The sequence below is a fragment of the Rutilus rutilus genome (genome assembly GCF_951802725.1).
Source record: "Rutilus rutilus genome assembly, chromosome: 14".
NCBI classification, from domain to species: Eukaryota; Metazoa; Chordata; class Actinopteri; order Cypriniformes; family Leuciscidae; genus Rutilus; species Rutilus rutilus.
In genome coordinates, this window is record NC_140219.1 from 13,555,598 (window position 1) to 13,575,119 (window position 19,522).

The 19,522-nt window shown below is 38.8% G+C and overlaps 1 protein-coding gene across 3 annotated transcripts in view; it reads left to right on the plus strand.

Annotated features, from left to right (window-relative positions):
• drp2 (dystrophin related protein 2) overlaps positions 1–19,522 on the plus strand; it is a 175,408-nt gene that overhangs the window by 66,813 nt on the left and 89,073 nt on the right. The window contains exon 1 of one of the 3 annotated variants that reach the window (XM_084430708.1): positions 10,793–10,906. The exons of the other annotated variants lie outside the window; for them this stretch is intronic. The gene's annotated coding sequence lies outside the window, so the exon portion shown is untranslated. Of the gene's footprint in view, positions 1–10,792; positions 10,907–19,522 lie in introns of those variants that run through there. 3 annotated transcript variants of the gene reach the window in all.

Below are 19,522 nucleotides of genomic sequence, written 5' to 3' on the forward strand. Positions count from 1 at the left end.
CGGACCGGCCTTTAAGGTGTGTTGGATAAATACAACAAAATAAAATGATACGACCGGCATAAAAACTGGGGTATTTTTTAAATATAATAATAAACGTGAATCCAATGTGTAGGCCTACTCGCAACTTTATTAGCAGCGTCCTCACTCCTAAAGACAACTGAGAAAGTCTGAACACAAACAAAATGCCCCCCAAAAGAAAAAAATCTCCATGTTTTCGGTGCTGATGCGTTCATGTAACATGTAAGGGTGGCGTTGCCAATAAAGCACCTAAAAGCTGTCACAAAGAACCGGCAAAATTAATGATTATGAATATGTCAAATATAGCAGGAGACATTTTAATTGTTTACTAATAAACCAGTTTTTTTTATGTCAATGTCGGCTGGAAAGATGAAGTTGACGATGTTGACTCGCGATCTTCGCAGTAGTCTTCACCAGAGAGAAATGCACATTTCATATGGATTACATAAGCAGAGAGCAGTCTGTTTTATTTCGTTTTGAGTTGTTCTGTTTAAAAGTAGACATTTCAAGCTTTCTATATATGTCTCAGGTCTGTGAGGCAAGTAGGCTACCTTATACGCTGAGTTTCGGTTAATTTATGAGACCAGCTCCAGTTCACGCACCGGCACCTCCGTGTCGTGATTATCTATTTTCTACTATATTATTAAATCCAGGCAATTGGTTGATGAAACATTGATTAAAATTAAGATACAATTAATACAAAACTAGATAAAATTTAAAAGACAGGCTTTGTGCTTTCTGTTTGAGGTCTCTGTGAAAGTTTTAAAGCAGTCTTATAGTGCCGCTTTCAGAGCGCTCACGTCCGTAACAGAGAACTGTCCCGTCTGTAACATTATTATTATTATTATTATTATTATTATTATTATTTTATTTTTTGTGAAATAAATTTCTAAATAGATGCGACTTATAGTCCAGTGCGACTTAGGCTATATATGTTTTTTCTTCTTCATGGCGCATTTTTGACTGATGCGACTTATACTCCGGAGCGACTTATAGTCCGGAAAATACGGTAAGTTATTTGTTTCTGTGCGGCCCGGTACCAAATGTCCCACGGACCGTTACCGGTCCGCGGCCCGGAGGTTGGGGACCCCTGGCTTAGAGCACCTTTAAGAATAGTGGAGTATTAATTCGATTTTTCCATGCATAGAGACCAAGGAGGAGTGTGTTTATTGTCCATGTATGAATCTCTGTTAATTCGCCTTTGGCTAAGCCACACCCTAGAATGTAGATTGACCAATCACAGCGCAGCCAAGAAAGAGCTCCCACAGAGGTCCGACACTTTTTCACAGCGCTCCATTGACTTAAACACAGGCGTCTCATATTTTTGGTCTCGGCAGGCTATTACCGTCGTAGTTTTATCAAAAATATGGTTAAACGTTGTGCCTGGGGCATTTATAACACAGATACGCGTTTCCCAGAGAGGTTGGAGGGGGGTGTCTGTTTTTTTCCCTTCCCAAAACCGAAGTCAAATCCTGACAGGTGTCATCTTTGGATTAAACTGTGTGGACGTCCTCACAGTCAGCTAAACCCCTCAAGGATCAACAAGTACACTTTTGTGGTAAATTTTGCTTTTAACCTTACTGTGAAGTTATACTAGTTAGACAGTTTTATGCTGTTTTAGGTTATGATTTTGGTTCTCTACCCTAATTAATGAAGAATCAAGGTGCTAGCAAGCAAGCTTAGCGATAGTTTAGTTATCACGTAAGTCAGGATTGTATGTTTTGACTAGCGGCTGGATGTTAGCTAACTTTGTTATTCAAGATACAAACACCTAACGTTAATGTTACAGACACGCTGTTGTGGTAGTTTTGAAGGTGACTAACGTTACCACCACCGTGTTGCCCAGATGAAGTTGTCGGACGTAGCAACAGTAACTAAGGGGGGCGGGGCTTTGCCAAAGGTGAATTAGGTTTAAACAGCACATGCATATTTGCTTTGATAAAATTAGCAGAGAGAGGAACGTGGGCTGATATGAGAGGATGTTCATACAAACACAATCTGTGTTTGCAGCTTTGTTGTCGCCTAGAAACAAGAGGATCTTAGTCAAAAGTGCTCTCTTATGCTCAGAGTATAAAGGTAACTTTGGTGCTTGCTTGTCAAAAGATCATACATGGTATCTGTGGTGTTGGATTAGACTTAGTGAAATTGACTAAATGGAAATGGAGGGCACTTTTCAGCTCTTAATGCAGTTAATAATACATTTCTTGAACAAAGGCAGCCTGATTCATATTTTTTCCATTGACACACTCTTTGGCAAAATAAACTTTACCAAGAACTTAAAAAAATGTTTGTTATTGTTTGTATTTTCACAAAAAAAAATGTAATTCTGTTATTTACTCTCACTCATGTTGTTCCAAAACCGTATGACTTCTGTACGACTTATTTCTACCATAAAAAAGCAAACATTTTTGAAGAATATATTTTTTGAAAGCTTGACAGCCCCAGTGGCTAGGGCTTTTTTAAATTTTTTAATTTTAATATTCAAAGATTCACCTTTTGTGTTACACAAACAGAAGAAGATCATACAGGTTTGTTATCTGTTGATCTGTTATCAGAGGTGACAGTAGCTGCGTTTACATGGACACTTATAATCGGATTGACGGCTCAATCGGACTAAAAAACCTTTATGTAAAAACCTTAATCGATCCGATTGAGCTTGATCCGAATGAAATTTCGATCGGATTGAAAGGTGTGGTTTATTCCTTTTGTAATCCGATTGAGAGAACATGTAAACACTTGATCGGATTGAAAACCGAAACTGAAAGGACTGCGCATGTGCAATGACCTTAAATAGCGTAATGACGTATGATGCGCGGAATGAGCGGTTCTTCATGTTGAATAAATTGTCATATAAATAAGTGTCCCGTCATTCTAAAATTCTCATTTCACTCAGCGTCTGTGAAGTGGAGCAGGACAACGTCCCACCAGTCCTTGTTTTGGATTCTCATCCACAAACGACTGGTTTTGGCCGCGGGGAGGGGCATTTTTACTGCATGATAAATATAAGAAGCTCGGCAAAACGGTTAATATGCTCATTGTCTCCAAATCATGACCAGAGACGGATTAATATTACGTCTGCTGTTAGAGGAGAATAGTTATGTGTGAACAGTGGGAAACTCTGTATATTTGTGCAGTGTGCGCATATCAAAAAATCTACTCCGATTTGAAACTTGTGACATATAAATGCGAACATCAACCCGATTACTTTATTTATCGTTCATGTATACACCGTGTTCGGATTAATCAATAGACATGACAAATTGAACATTCATTCTGATTGAACCAAAAGGTGTCCATGTAAATGTAGCTAGTGTCCAAGAATCACACAGTTAGATAATAATGTATTAATTTAAACAATGTATTAATTTTTTAATTATTGTTTGCCCTGTGTTCGTAGACATCCTGTTTGAAATGTTGACTACAAACAGAGGTTTTTCAGATTTGTCCATCGCAGTGTTTTCTCCATATTCACATATTTTTGCAGCCTTCAGCCACTGCCTGCAATGTACTGGATCCTTCACTGGAAACCAAAAGTAACCCACTCTCGCTAAACGTTTTCTCTTTAAATTCTTGCATCCGGGAACAATACAAGTCGACACCATTATGACTAAAAGTTTGCTAATAAATATTTCCTACTCAAGTTTTTACTCTGGTCAAGCCTATCCAATAGAAGCAGACTGAGAGTGGCCTTGGACGGCAACATGCCTAGTTCATTATGGGTGTTGAAGTTTTCCTATCTATTTGGCAAAAGGGAAGCCAGGTAGAACCGATTTTCAAAAATCACCTTTCTACCACATAGGCAGCCAAGTTTTACTGAAAACACATTTTTCCAGCAGTGAATCCCCCTTTAAATTTGGCAAGTTGCATTCACTGATGTCAAACCTTGTGTGACACCAGTCGTTGTTCATGCCCCAAGTCTGAATATGTGCAGATGCGATGATATATGAGTTGCTGTGAAGGGGAACATTTTCAGTGACTGAGTGATTGTAAATATCACCTTTTCTGAGAACTTATTCCCTGAATTAAGCTTGATGACTGAGCCAGCCCTATATAACCTTTTACGTATTCCTTCCACACATGACAGAACATGTTAGACTGTCACAGAGGAACCAATCTGCCACCCTGTTTAACAGTGTATGTGTAATTCAGCAGATTAATCACACTTGCCTTCTCTCGCACTCAATATCTTTACCACTCAGTAAACCGTTACCAATTTTCAGATGTGAGTTTACAGCCAGAGTGGACAAAGAACTACATGAACTGTTTTGAATGAAGTTCTTAAATGAGTTCTCTCTAATTGCCCCTGTCTGCAGTAGTTAGTTTTACTCTCAGGCAGTCTTACACAACGCAGAGACCTAGTTCTTTTGATATGAGGCACAGTGTTTGTGCTGTCATCTGTTTTACACCGCACAGACTAATCTCATCAGAATCCTACATATGTTACCACCCCTCCTTAACCTTATTAAAGGCCTCTAGAGCTCAGCTCTCTGCATGGTGACAGACAGCCACTGTTCATTAGGCAGATGTGTAACTGATCTGAAGACAGTATGAGAATCTGAGGACTTTTGTATTCAGGGCAGTTTTATTCATATATCCAATGTCAAATAAGTGATCTCTATTCTGCCGTGCAAAAGCAGAAGACCGTAACTTTGTTGTTGGTCGAAAATGAGTTATTGAGATTTTTAATTTTTTTTGGATGTGCGCACTCAGAGCTTTGTCCTGCACAAATGCGGTCAGAACATTTAGTATGGTCTGAACCCGCTCCATTGACAAATGTGCGATATCGATCGCAAAGGATGTATGCAGAGCTGACAGAAAAATGTTACACATGCTGTAGTAGGTGAATACAACAAATAACTAAAGCCACGCCTCACCCAGTTCTGGTACCGGACCTTGTTGAAACACTCACGCATCTAGCTTGCAGAGTGCCAAAACTGCGCCAGCGCCTTTAGCACCGCCCTGAACACGGTCGAGCTAACACTGGACTAATTTGTCACAGGGAGTGATGATAATGAAACAACAAGGGTATATTGGTGCATACAACATAATGAAGAAACAAGTGTACTGGTGCATACAACATCAGACCAGCTGTTACAAACGGGTTATACCTACAATCACAGCGTCCGGAATAAATACGCAGGACGAGTGAAGTGCACAAGCACAATAATAGGGCAGACAGCTGAATCTCAGTCTTCGAACATGAATCTCGGGAAGCGCCTGTGATGAGGGCTATCTGAATGTGAAAGTATATGTGTCTTTCAGATCCACCGCTATAAACCAGTCCCCGGGTGCACGAGGATCTGTTTTATCGTGATCATTTTGATTGCGCGCTTAGCAAGTCTTAACCCACGGTACCAATTGAAAATACTCTTTACCGTTATGGAGGTATTTTGTCATGTAATAATGCCATCAGAATGCAACCAAAGCATAGGATAGCAATAAGTAGATGGCTATAAGTAACTGTAAATCATTCAAAATAAATGCCACTATCACTAGATTTTATACATATTACTATAATGATTTTGTTAATGGTGATCAGCAACCAAATATTGATAATGTGGAAGTTACTGCCTTTTGGCCTTGCCTTCTCACTTTTTGTTGTAACTTTAAAATAGTGGTCAAAAGTCAAGTTTGAGCTCAAGATTTTTTTATGTAGATAATTGTCATTACTAAAACATCTAATTGCCAGATTTCCAGTGTCCTACATATAATTAATTTGGCGGGACAACTAAAAATCTTTAAAGTCATTTTTCTCAGTTCCACACTCTAGTGAGTTAAGGTATTTTGCCTTTGTAGAGCAGTGTTACTGTCGGACACACCACACCGGACACTGGTACCTGCACGGGCTCCGACACGGACACCGTGGTACCGGCACGGGCACCGACACGGATACACTGGCACGGGCACCGACACCGACATGGATATCAACGCGGACACAAGCACGGATACCGGCACGGACACCGACAAGGACACACGGACACCGACAAGGACACACGGGCACTGACACGGACACAGGCACGGACACAACGGCACGAACACTGGTACCGGCACGGACACCGACACTGTGGCACCAGTTTTAGGGGTGTAACACATATTCGTATTGAACCGTTCGGTACGAGGCTTTCGGTTCGGTACGCATTACAAACCGAACGATTCGTTGGACCATTTTTCCCTTCTGCCGGTGCAACCAAAAGTTTTTTAGTAGTTGCGCTGGCGCGACCACCACAACGTTGCCCAACATCAAATGGCAAATGGAATGAAAGCGGAATGAAACTGCGCTACTTACTTGTGCTTCACGGACCGATTATCAGTTTTGGACCAATGTCAGTGCAGCGCGAGCCAATCTTTGTGTGTGAATTACCTTCTCCTGTGCAGTGTCTCTCTACTAACAATAAAGCTACGACTGAGTCCCTATTCGCATACTATCCGTCCTAAATAGTATGCGAAACTAGAATTAGTATGTCCCAAATCGTATGTTGAAATGAGTATTCCAAAGATACCCGGATGGCCTACTATTTCCGGTTAGAATTCGAAGTGCAGATCAATGCACACTCTAACGGCTAATATTGCCCACAACCCATTGCGTGCGGGAGGGACGGATGCAGCAGCGGAGATGCGCCCTCAGTTTTTAAGTGTAAGAATTCAAATGTTTAACCCTAATTAAAGTTATATTTTATATTGTATCGTAATATTAATGGGGTTATGTTGTGCCAAAAAAGTACCGTGTTTATCTTGTAGGGTAAATAAAAAGGCTCTAGTACAGTGTCATGCAAGTGTCTTTTTTTATGTATTTTGATGTTTCTGTCTTAGATTTATACCTTACTATAAACTCTTATGAAAATAAACACCTTTTACTACACTAACCATAGTTTAACCACACTGACTTATTTGTAGTAATACTGTGGCTGTACAAATGTTAACTTTATCAGTCCAACCAAAGATGGTTACTACACTTTTACTATAGTAAAAGCATGGTTCATTTTCATCGGGGTACTTTTGAGTATTATACATAAGTATAAAATACGTTAAACAATAGTTATACTATAAACTTTAAATATTTTAACTCAGAAAATAAGTAGCTTTCGTTACACACATTGCACATGAACGTCAGAACCAGCCGCCTCACAAACGACCTGCGTTTGGTTGATCTACGACGACGCCCTGCTTCACTCCTCAATTTGGTAGAACACATTGTAAATGTATTGTGGAAAAAACAATGAGGAAAAAAAGATGGGAATAGTAAATAAAATTATATTGGACATATAAGAATGAATGAAATGTAAAATGTTTTGTTAATAGTCGCGGTGTGCGTAACTAGGCAACCATGTTCTCGTTCACCTTGCATGACGTCATCGAAGTATGTCCCAGAACGTGCATACTCTTTTGCTACACACTCAAAAGTATGTACTTTTTCCTCACAAAAAAAGTACATACTTTTAGGTCGTAGACTAGTATAAGTAGGCGAATTGGGACTCAGCCTACGTTTAATTACTTCAAAAACAGTGATGTTACCACTTTGTTGCTAAGTAACATAATGTAGTGATTCAGTAGCGAAGCTAATTTATTAATAAAAGTTGCGGGGCAGCGTTGACGACAAATGTCTGTGCTCCTGAATGTTTCTGTGTGTGCAGCACGATTTCCCATCACTGTGTGCGAGTGATGTGTATATATTGCATTTATATATGCTTCTATGTTTATTAATAGCTATGTTTATATGCACAGGTTTTCATGCATAAATCTCTGAATAAATTCAATCCGTCTGCACTGTTTATGTGTGTCATAACTCTGCAATATTGTATGTGCATGTATTCCAAACACAAGTTCTGTGCATACAAAGAGCATTAGCATAGCAACGAGAAGCTGTCAGCACTCCTGTCAGAGACATGGCTCCATAGTCTGTAATTGGCATGTTTGCCATTTTGACTTGTAAAAATGTCACAACATCTGTTGATTCTTCCTTTTCCACCCATCCAGCTTTTCAAGTCTTTTTATCCACTGATTATTTCTTCAGACCCTCCATCGTCTTAGTTATAAGACGTGATGAAAATAAATGCACAAATAAATGCACACTGCACTGGACATTGGATTTTTGAACCAGCCTGTAAAAATTGCCAATTCTTCTTCTTTTCAATAGATTATTCTTATGAATTTTCAACTGAAGAGTTTGCTTGATGGTTATTTGCTCTGAGTCAGATTACATATACAATTTCAATGACATGATCACTGACCGGATTGTGCCTTTTTCTTTTCAGTCAGTCACAAATTTTCACACCTTCATAACTCATTAGCTTCAGTCTGTTGGGTCTGTTTTTTCTTTAATATGCCTCTCAAATATCTGCTCATGTTACTCACCCTTTCTTTTTTATGATATTTTACAAAGAGCAAAATTGGATTATTTTAATACCTCTCAATGAGAACTGGTTGTCTGCTGTCAAGTGCATTTTGTCATGCCACTAAACTGCAAGAGCTCTACAGCACACTAAAGACCTATTCGGACGGGACTAGTTTTCTAAACAATGTTTGAGTTACAATCCTTATCACTAGATGTGTGATTTTATGTACAGATTAGGACGACTAACATCTCTATGATTATAACAGAGGTGGGAGTATGTGTTTTCTAGATGTAGGCTTTACAAAAGGTCATCTGCTTTGCTTACATGGATTACGTATAACAGATGTATGGTGGCAAATTAATGCCTAAAAGAACCAAGCGCACAACTGATGCTGGTGCGTGCGGTAAATTACTTAAGTAATTTAAATGGCACGGTAAATGAAGAGGAATACACATTTATACTATCTGACTTATTTGTAAGTGTGAACTCGTGAAATGTATTAGTTGTTGATTATAATTGTAATTTTTTTATAAAAACCTCACAAGTTTATAGCAGTGGCTGTTCATGATAAACTTTCATAAGTAAGAAGAGAAATCTAGACAAGTATCTTACTTTTACCTGACACTGATATTAAAATGGGCAGTCTTCACAGTTTCTGCGATTTGGCTCCATTTATTCATTTTGTAATGTTATTTTATCGTCAGATACCATCCATGTTGAAACGAAATGAAAACATGCTGAAGATTGGTGTGCTAATGATATATAAAAAAATATATAGGAGGCAAAGCATTAGGATAATACAACATCAAGAATCACAGACATTCACATTCAGATGGGATTAGATTACTCAGAGGACCGTTGAGTTTGCCGAAAACACGTAGGTCTGGAATTTTTACTTTTTACAATTTTTTTTGGAAGGGATTCAATTCGCAAAGTACGTCTGTGAAACAAGAATTTCTTTAACATCCCCCTGGAAAACTAGTCCCGTTCGAATAGGGCTTTACCTTATATAGCTGTATTCAAATTTATTCTCAGCGATACTCACAATGGTTAATAAGCCTAACCTTCCAATCACATTGAAGCACTGCTCAATTGGAGAAAACATGCTTGAAACTTAACGATGTCTACATCACTTTAGGTTGCTACTTTGGTTTTCTGTATTTCCCTGATGTCTTCTCCCCTTGAGTAGAGAGTCAGGCATATGAGAGGTGCTTTACTGGAGAGTCTATCCAGCCTAGAGATCTATAGATGTAACTCAGAAGATTTAGTTTGGTGTAGAGGGCTCCACTCCTTTCCGACCAGAGTCTGTTCACCCTTTTTTTTTCTTCCAATCCAGCAAAAGGTCTATTGCGTGGGGCATGGCTAGGTTCCAATCAGTTTGTGGCATGGATAAGTAGTCTGCTGAGGTTTGTCTGCTAGACCTTCGGCACTTAAGTGTACTCGTACACACGTATGAATAAAACATTTGCTCATCAATTGTTCATCTGATGCACAGAGACAAAAGGTGCACTACGCAAGGGCCGGAATAATGTCCTGTCATACCATAGCCTGGGATAATGACTGCTAATGCAAATGGAGGTCTAATTTCCAATGCTGCTCTCAGAGTGGAAAACAAGGGCACTGCCTTCATAAATAAGTGTGCATGTGGCATGTTTTTGTACAGAAGATTACTATTTGTCATTGAGGGGATAATAGCTTTTCTGGAGAGGGCAAACTGTTTTTGTGCTCTGTTAAACCGAACCAAAGTTGCACTGAAACCTAAGATTCTGCTTTCGTTAGCAGATTTTGGCTTGGTCTAGGGTTGTATGTAATGCGCAAGGTTTGGCTGTTTAGCATAGCACCGTTAGCTGATCACCATTCACAGTCATTCAAAATTAGCTGTGTACATAATTACCGTTCAAAAGTTTTGTAATTATTTGAAAGAAGTCACCTAAGGGCCAGTTCACAGAACGAGTTTTTGCTTAAACCGGAAAAAGCGCAAGGTCTAGAAATGCGTTTTTTGAAAGTTGAACTTCTTATAACTTGCGACTCGTTGTAAGAAAACGCATTATGTGACTAAGACTACCTTTAGTTGAGTTGGGCCTCAACGGATAAACCTAATCACATCATTTGGTCCAGCCACGAAGTAATGAATACACAGAGGTGAGTTGGAGTTTGTTGGAGAGGTAGGGAAAACTCAGCACAACAGGAGGACTCTGGGTAGGCCAGAGAGGCGGACAGTGGCCAGCTGCCATGTGTTGAGTGTCACTTAGACAGGCGGGCAGCCAGTTGCAGCCTGCCGGATTATGTACATGGCATTTTGCTAGCCCGGTGGGTGGACAAGTCAGGTTGGTGTGATGTGGAATGTGTAGGACAATAGTGCATTTGATTGTAGGACTTCTGCAGCATTTGAGCACTCCTTCCAGACCATAAACAGCAGGCCGTCTCTGTAAGCCTAACTCACCCACTGTGGATGACAAAGGAGAGGATCCATATGTGTATATAACGAGAGACAGGCTCTTGAATGCACATGCTGGTGTCAGAGGCAGAGCTTCTGAAGTGGTCTCCACTCTGAGGTAAGAACTATCACTGTCCTGTTGACTGTAGGGTTCAAAGACAGACGTTTTTCACAATGCACTGAGGTCTGAGGCCGGCTTTTTAAATGTTACATATCCTGTATTTCTCCTTTACATGCTTTGATCACCTGACTTTCATGTTTCTAAGGCATTTGAGATGACATTGCTCTACCAACTGAGTGTTGTATTTTAGTGACATGGAAATAGTCTGTCTTTGAAAGCAAAGTGAAGTACTTAAAGCTCTGTGGCTCAGCACTGGTCAGTGAAATGTTCTGCACATAGTGTGTCAGTAGATTTGCTCAGCTTTGACCTTCCTTTTGTATACTGTATGTTGTGCACCTCTGAGTCAACTAGAGATACAATGAAGTCTGTCCATAACTTTCTCTTGTATTGCATAAAATGGTTTGAACCAAGAAGAAAGAATATACTGTATACATGAACTTGCATAATGAATTAGACCTTTATTTGTAATGTGTATTAAGCAACAAAGATCCAATGAAATGAACTTTTTAACCAGTGAATATACTTATACCATTTAAAATTTTTAGGTATGTAAGAACTTTTTTTTAAATTATTTTTTATTATAATATTTAATGTAAAATAAGTTTTATGCTCACCTGCATGTAACAAAAATTGTGAGAAATTATTACAATTTAAAATATCTTTTCTATTATAATATATTTTAATATGTAATTTATTCATGTCATTGCAAAAGCTGAATTTTCAGCATTTGTGTTGCTTAATATTTTTGTGGAAACTGTGATACATTTTTCAGGATTCTTTGATGAAAAGAAAGTTCAGAAGAACAGCATTAATTTAAAATAGAAATCTTTTGTAACATTATAAATGTCTTTACTGAAAATGTTGATCAATTTAATGCATCCTTGCTGAATAAAAGTATTCAATTCTTTAGAAAAAAAATAAAAAATACTGACCCCAAACTTTTGAACGGAAGTGTATGTTCAGTGTAGTTTAATTTTCTGTATTCTGAAAGTAAATTTCTATGTAGGCATATACTTTTGCTACTTTTGCTTCCAATTTTATTTCCCAAGGGACAAAAGATACAGTTCTTTATTGTAGGGTATATTGTATGCAGGGCTTGACATTAACTTTTTTGCTCACTAGCCAATGTGGCTAGTGGTTTTCCAAAGTTACTAGCCACACAACATTTTTACTAGCCACATTTTTGTTGTTGTGAAATTACCTGATAAAAGTTGACTATGGCAAAATTTACTTGAAAATTTATTATGAAGATTTACAACCCTTTTAAATGTAAAACCACTGTACACACCCAAATCAAGACTACATAAATACATAACAATACAGGTCATTATCATTAGCTCTGATAAGGTTGTGTGTAAAGCTCCTTTTTTTAATAAAACCATGTATTATGTATTATATGTCGCCACATAGCTCCACCGACATACGACGTAACTCCAGCAGGGCAGCTAGCTGTCTCTTCGTTTCTGTGTTGTCGGTCACTAGCGCGCAAGCGCAAGGCAACACTGTGTGCATGTAATACTCATTAGAGCTGTCAAAATTGCTAAAAAATGACGTTCGAATATTCCCTCTAAAAAAAACACATAGCCTATATTTGAACTATTTGAACATCTGGTTGCGCATTTTGTCAATGACGCGCATTACGTCAATAACAGGACAAATTAATACAAAGAGACATAACTACTTGTATAGGTAGTTTATTTAAGTTTAAACATATTTGACAACGTATTACCTACACAAAAACAAGTAAATAAACTAATGGCCAAGACCGCAGACCTCACTCTCGCTCACTCGCAGGCACTCTCTCTCTCTTGCCCTCACGTTCATGCTGCGTTCACACCAAATAGAGCGTCTGGCGCGAGTGATTTCATTGTAAAGACGCGTTTACGCGCGTCTGGAGGTCTTGCGGCGCGAATGAGGCGTCACGCTCTCTGCGCATAACGGTTTAAATGAACAACAACAAAGCCAATGTTGAGTGCTGATCAAGAGTTTTGTGCAAGCAATTTAAGTTATAGCCTATATTATCTTATATAGACTCTTATATAGCAGGCTTCATTCAGTGATTGAAACAAATATTATTAACATTAATTGAAGTTTTACAGTAGCCTATATAGAACCGACATTGAACGCTCCGAGCGAGCTGTGCTGTGGTAAACATGGAACTTTTCCTTGACATGAAACGGTAAATAATCAAACCAGTGGAAGCCTGCAGTGCATGAAAATGCTGTATCTAACCTACCTTATTCATGCAATATCTATTCAGTCAGTACAGTAGCCCACACTATAGTAATATTTCTGTTTAACGTTAACGCTTCTTCCTGTTACCTGTCCCTGATACCTCAGGCAGCGCGCCAACTCGCAAAGCAGACAGCCGCGCCTCTGCTACCGCGGGCGTTTTTCCACATTCGAATATTCATTTTCACCTTCGAAATTCTGTTTTTTAAAACTATTCGAATATATATTCGAATTTAGAATATTCGTTGACAGCCCTAATACTCATGGGAGTTGTAGTGTCACACTTATTTCAGATGCCTTTTGAAAAGACTACAATTATTCAACCCGCCAAAGTGGCTAGTTGGAGTGACTATGTTACCCGCCACAAGCAAAATCCACCCGCATTTGGCGGGTTGGCGGGTGTTAATGTCAAGCCCTGATTGTATGTATATGAGGTAAGTTGTCACATTAGGAACCTTCCATTAAATCAGCTGTTATAGGTTATTTAATGCCCCTTTTCCCCCCACAAAATGTAAACCAATTATATGGCACAAAACAATACCAAAAAATCATTAATTCAATTAATAACCTTCAGTTCAAATCTGCCTTCATTTTATAGGGGACTCTTGTCTAACTGTATGTTAATGCGTTTTCACTTGTTTAGCCAACAGCCAAAATATGATTACTTTGAAGAATTAAATGCACATTAATTATTCTTATGTTAAAGGGACAATGTGTAGCTTTTTAGGTATTTTATTATCTAACATCAATATTTGTATTCATAAATATGCCCTCAATGGTGTACAAATACCTCTGCCAATGATCAGACTAATCCTCGTAAACGAATAATTTAAATAAATAAAAAATGACAATTAAACATTGACAACATTCAAAGGTAGCCTATTACGCCAGGCTAGACCTATTAAAGATTCTTAGCAAGAAACACTATCAACATTTTTGGGTATGGTGTTGCGCTGAATAGCGTTGCTTTTATAGACGTTCGTTTCGTCTGGCCGCTGGTACTTTGTGATTGAGCAGTTTTGTTTTTAACCATCTCATGCTGTAGTTTAAGATAAGTGTTTAATTGAGATAAGTTTATAATAACTTTGCTTTTCATTTATTACTTAAAGCTCAGTTGAAGTTTTTCGATAGCTACTACATTAAAAACTACTAGCCTAACTGATAAAGTTCACACATTATTTAAAACAAGTGAACAGTCAGTAATAAAATAAGAACAAATACACAAATTACATGCAGAGATTAATACTAAATAACAAAGTGTACAAAGTCGAACAGTATATTCAGGTACAGAAATGAATAATTAAGCCTAAATGTGAAATAACACTATTTGTCACTGTATAAATTAAATATAGTTTAATCTTTGTTAATAAAGCTGTATTTTATTGTTTTATTTATATCAATGACACACAAAACAGTATTATGTATAATATTAAGTGTGTGCTGTCACTTTAAGACCGACTGCACGGACCGGAAAAAACTGACAAATATCCGTTTCTTTCTCAGCTGTTCACATATGACATAAACGGTCATTTAGACCGGTATTTTGACAGTTTTGTGTTTATGTGTCCGTTCAAGGGCAAGGAAACGCGAAAGAGGAATCAATTCTTCATTCGAGCGCTGTCTGAAACGCGCCTCTCTCTCTCTCTCTCTCTCTCTCTCTCTCTCTCTCTCTCTCTCTCTCTCTCTGCGTTTCGAGCGTGTGTGGCTGTGCCTGTGCGGACAGATAATGCGCGAGTCCCGGTTTTTGGCATGCGTGCCGAACCGAATCTAGTGCGATCTGTTCCACCCCTAGCGCGTTATCTCGTTGAATATCATTGACAGGATCGTAGAAATGCAGGATGAAGATCACGTGGGGGGTTGGGTTTAATCGAGATCGCGATCTTTTAACGATTAATCGTGCAGCTCTAACCGACTGTTTACGATGATACTTGACAAGATGGGCAATTTGACATAATTTTGTGTGAATATGTCGGTGCAAGCTCAGGAATACGTAAGAGTAATTCGCACTGTGAGACGCGGTGTTCTGGGCGCACGCTTTGGATGTGTGTTGCTGTGAATACAAAACTTATCACACACACACACAGAGTGCGAGTACCAAACTGAGAGGCGCAGGTACCTTCGCCTCTACGTGCGCTTGAATATTTACATTTTAAATTGTTAAATTTAATTACATTTTATATTAATATAAAAAATTGCTAATTATCAACTTCCATGAAGATGCAGCATTGGTTTGATCGGGATGGTGACAGTTCCTTCAACTGGCCCAAGTGTCTTTCGCGCTGGCCCTGGGCCATCGGGTAGTCCTTGTTGTCAAGTCCTGACCATATGACAGTAAGCTCCAGACTCCATTTGAATTCCATAGAATTGCATCCACAAGGAATTGGTGTAAATTTGTGCATGTTTGTGTATGTTTGGCATGGGAGGCCTAGGATTTCTGTAGGCATGCCAGTCCATGTGCTGCCTGGACCCAATGAAGTGGTGCAGGGTCCTGGCAGTGGACAGCGGAACACACTCCATCCAGTCGTCTCTGATTGGAGGAGAAGCCTCTCTGCAAGTCCTCGCCAGAGGCTCATTTCCGCAACCGTTTTTGTTTTGAGCCGATTCAGCAAAATTTTTGTCTAACACACAAATCACTGAGGGTTGAGGGCGTGAGCGGGGACTCGTAATGGCACGTAAACACAAAACAGGAAGAGATCCTGCACTGCAGGTGTTCACCCCTCAATGTCTTCAGATCATTTTGAGTTTTAACAATATCTGACGCCCTCATCTAGCTATCTGATGAACCATAAACAACCAGGATTAATCACACAGACAGTGCATTAAACAGGGAGAGAGAGATTCAAGAAAGACTGAAAAATTACTGTGAATTAAGAGGAACCGCCTGAGGAGGGACGCATTAGAGCCGTGTGGAGACATTAATTCACTTACTGCTCTGGGGAACATAGCATACAGAATTTTTCATTGAGACACATCTCAGGTTCTGTTTGTTTTGGCTGTGTCACGGCCGTATGGGCCCGGACAGCCGGATGTGTTTATTTCTGCACAGATGTCGGCTGAGATTGTGCAGCAGTGACTAGGTGACAGTATGTCGTTATGGTCATTTAGCAGGGGGTCTCAGAGGAGGGCTTGAGTACTGTACATGATTTGTGGGATGATGGGGCTAAACCGGGATGGGATGACTATACAACATTTTCAATAAATGAAATAGAAAGGTTGTATTTATTTTTTATTATAATTTTTTTTTTTACTTGGTGAATTTGTAATGATCCATTATTTTCATGCTATGGTCAATCACTGCTAAATGGCAGATATTAAATTTATATAGTTTTTTGTGTAAAATCAATTATTTTAAATGCCACATAAATTAGGCATCACAACGTTTTAATGATATTAAACTGTTAGTGTTTTAAAGATTAACTTTGAGTGTTTGATGGAAAATGCTTAGTGCAAACATTTTGGAAATGTAGTGCTCCCTATGGCTAGTCACTCCCTGGGACTAATGAAAGGCAAAGAGAGGAACATAAAGGCAGTCTGACAGCGGCACTGAACAAGACACAAGGGTTTCATGACTGAGGGAAAGCTCCTTAATCATGAGACTTTTGCTGGAATGATTGTGTCTCCGTCCCTTTGCTCTGGACGTGTGCTGAATTCCAGCGATACTTTAAGTAACAGCAGAGTTACTGCCGCTCTGGCTGAGAGAAACAGCGCTTACGTGACCCTCAGACATTACTGATATTGTATTTATCTGCCGTGTGCTTCAGGGTTCAGCTGAGGTGCATATGTACAAATGGGTATTTGTTTTTTTATGGTTATTTTAGGGATCACTTCTGTTTGATTATAATTGTGTATATGATGTAGATGTGGTGTGACTGGTATAGTTCAAGTCTGGCTCAGGTTACTTCCCAAAACACAGCCCCTTTTTCCCTTATACTTTTCTGTCAGAAAGTTGCTTCGTCTTCGACTGCAAGAGCGCGTCACAAATAAACCGAAACTCAGCGTATAGGCTACCACAAACATGACAAATAGGCATAGAAAGCTTGAAATGTTTACTTTACGAAAACAAATACTCTCCGATTATGTAATCTAAATGAAAGGTGCATTTCTCTCTATAAGGCATGTGCGCGTTCACTATACTGCGGAGATGACGAGTCAGCAACATTAACTTCTTTGCAGCCAACACTGACTCAGAAAACACTACTTTATTAATAAACAATTAAAATGTCTCCTTGCTATTTTTTCCTGATACATTCATAATCATTTGGCTACTTTTGCCAGTGCTTTGCAGCAAGCTTTATGCGTGCACTTGAGCGCGAGGCAAATATTCCCAGTGGCCAATATGAGTCATTGAGTTTGTAAAAAGTCAACAAACAGTTTTTTTTTAGGTAATATGTAATGTAATCTTGTTAAAACGGATTTTATAAAATTGGTATCGAAAAAAGTATCGTTCAGGAGCCGGTATCGAAGTCAAGGTATCAGTATAGTGTATTTGAGTGTAAAATCAGTATTTTAAACGATACCCACCCCTAGGCATGCAAGTACTGTACAGCTCTACAAACAAAAGGAATCGCCGGTGCAGCACAGATGTCTACTAATTAAAATATTTATTTAAGGTGCATAACAATGAATGACTAACGTTTCGATGTAAAGTTACATCTTCATCAGAGTCCTTGGAGAGAATGAGCAATGAAGCCATTAATAAGGATCATCAACAGGTGTGATAAAGGGGGCGTTGGCCACCCAAAAATACACCCCTCTAAACTCTCCTTTGCCCCGTCGAATCATAGTGACTCTTTCTCTCTTAAAGTGGACTCATTCATATTCTTTAGACAGCTTCATCTTAAACATTTCTTTTCTAGGTCCAATCTCTTATCCAACGGTCATACTGTATGCAGAAACTATGATTCTAATACTAGAGAGACCCCCAGATAAATGACCCCCTTTAAAAAGAAATCAAGGTTTTTGCCTTCTAATCTAAATCCCACCATTGTCACTTTTAGTCAGCTAGTTGAGCAAGACATGGCTAAAATAAGTAGGCCCTTTCCTTCTAAAAATAGAAATATGGAAAAAAGTGAACTGGATGCGCTACGCTCTTTGGAATCTAGACATGACATTATTATTCGTCCAGCCGACAAGGGGGGCGCTGTTGTGGTTATGGGCTTAAAGAACTATGATTGTGGTATATTTAAATTATTAAATGATGAAAAACATTATCAGCCCCTCCTTCACAATCCTACCTCCAGCACAAAAAATATGATTAATGAATTTATTGATACATCTCATAAAAAAGGCTGGATTACCGATAAAGAAAAGGCTTTTCTGCTTATTGACCATCCTCGATGTCCAGTATTCTATGGTCTACCCAAAATTCACAAACGACTTGATGATCCTCCTTTGTGCCCTATTGTTTCTAGCATAGGAAGCCTAACCGAGCCTCTCTCACAATTTGTTGATTTCTTTTTAAGACAATATGTTCACAGTTTACCATCATACCTTGGGGATACAACTGATGTTTTAAATTTGATTGATAATTGGGAGTGTGAAAGCAATGATGTCCTTGTATCGTTGGATGTAAAGTCTCTATACATGCATACCCCACCATATAGGCCTACAAGCCATATTGTATTACCTTACCAAACGCCCCACTGATGTTTTGCCCCCATCAGAAGTTCTTGTTAATCTTGTCGAGATCATTCTATCTAATAATTTTTTCAAATACTATGACAAATTCGATTTACAACTTATGGGGACTGCAATGGGGTCCTCGTTTGCACCCTCATATGCTTGTTTGGTGATGGGTCTATGGGAAGAAAAATATATACAGAATACTGAAAATAACCCGTTCCATTCTAAAATGTCACTTTGGCGCAGATACATAGACGATATTCTATTAATATGGAAGGGCACACCTAGTGAGTTAAATCATTTTTTGACTTATGTAAATTCTACTACAGATTATTTGTCTTTTACTATGGAATTTAACAAGCAGAAATCCATTGATTTCTTAGACCTTACCATTTCTAAGGACGCAAATAATATCTTACAATCTACTATCTACCGTAAACCTCTTAGCAGGAATACCCTGTTAAGAGCAGACAGTAATCACTCGCCTCATCTGATTCGCAATATACCAGTGGGCCAGTTCCTACGAGTCAGAAGAAATTGTAGTACCACAAGTGAATTTATGTCAAAAGCAGCCCACCTAGCGCGTCTTTTCGATCAAAGAGGTTATGATAAATCTGATATTTCTAAAGCATGGGATAGGGCTTTTAATACAGACCGTGCCTCATTGTTAAAGAAAAAAACCTAAGCCTCACACGACATCCAAAGTATTTTTTTCCACTAGCTACACTCCAGCAGCAGGAAGAATAAAGAACATCATTC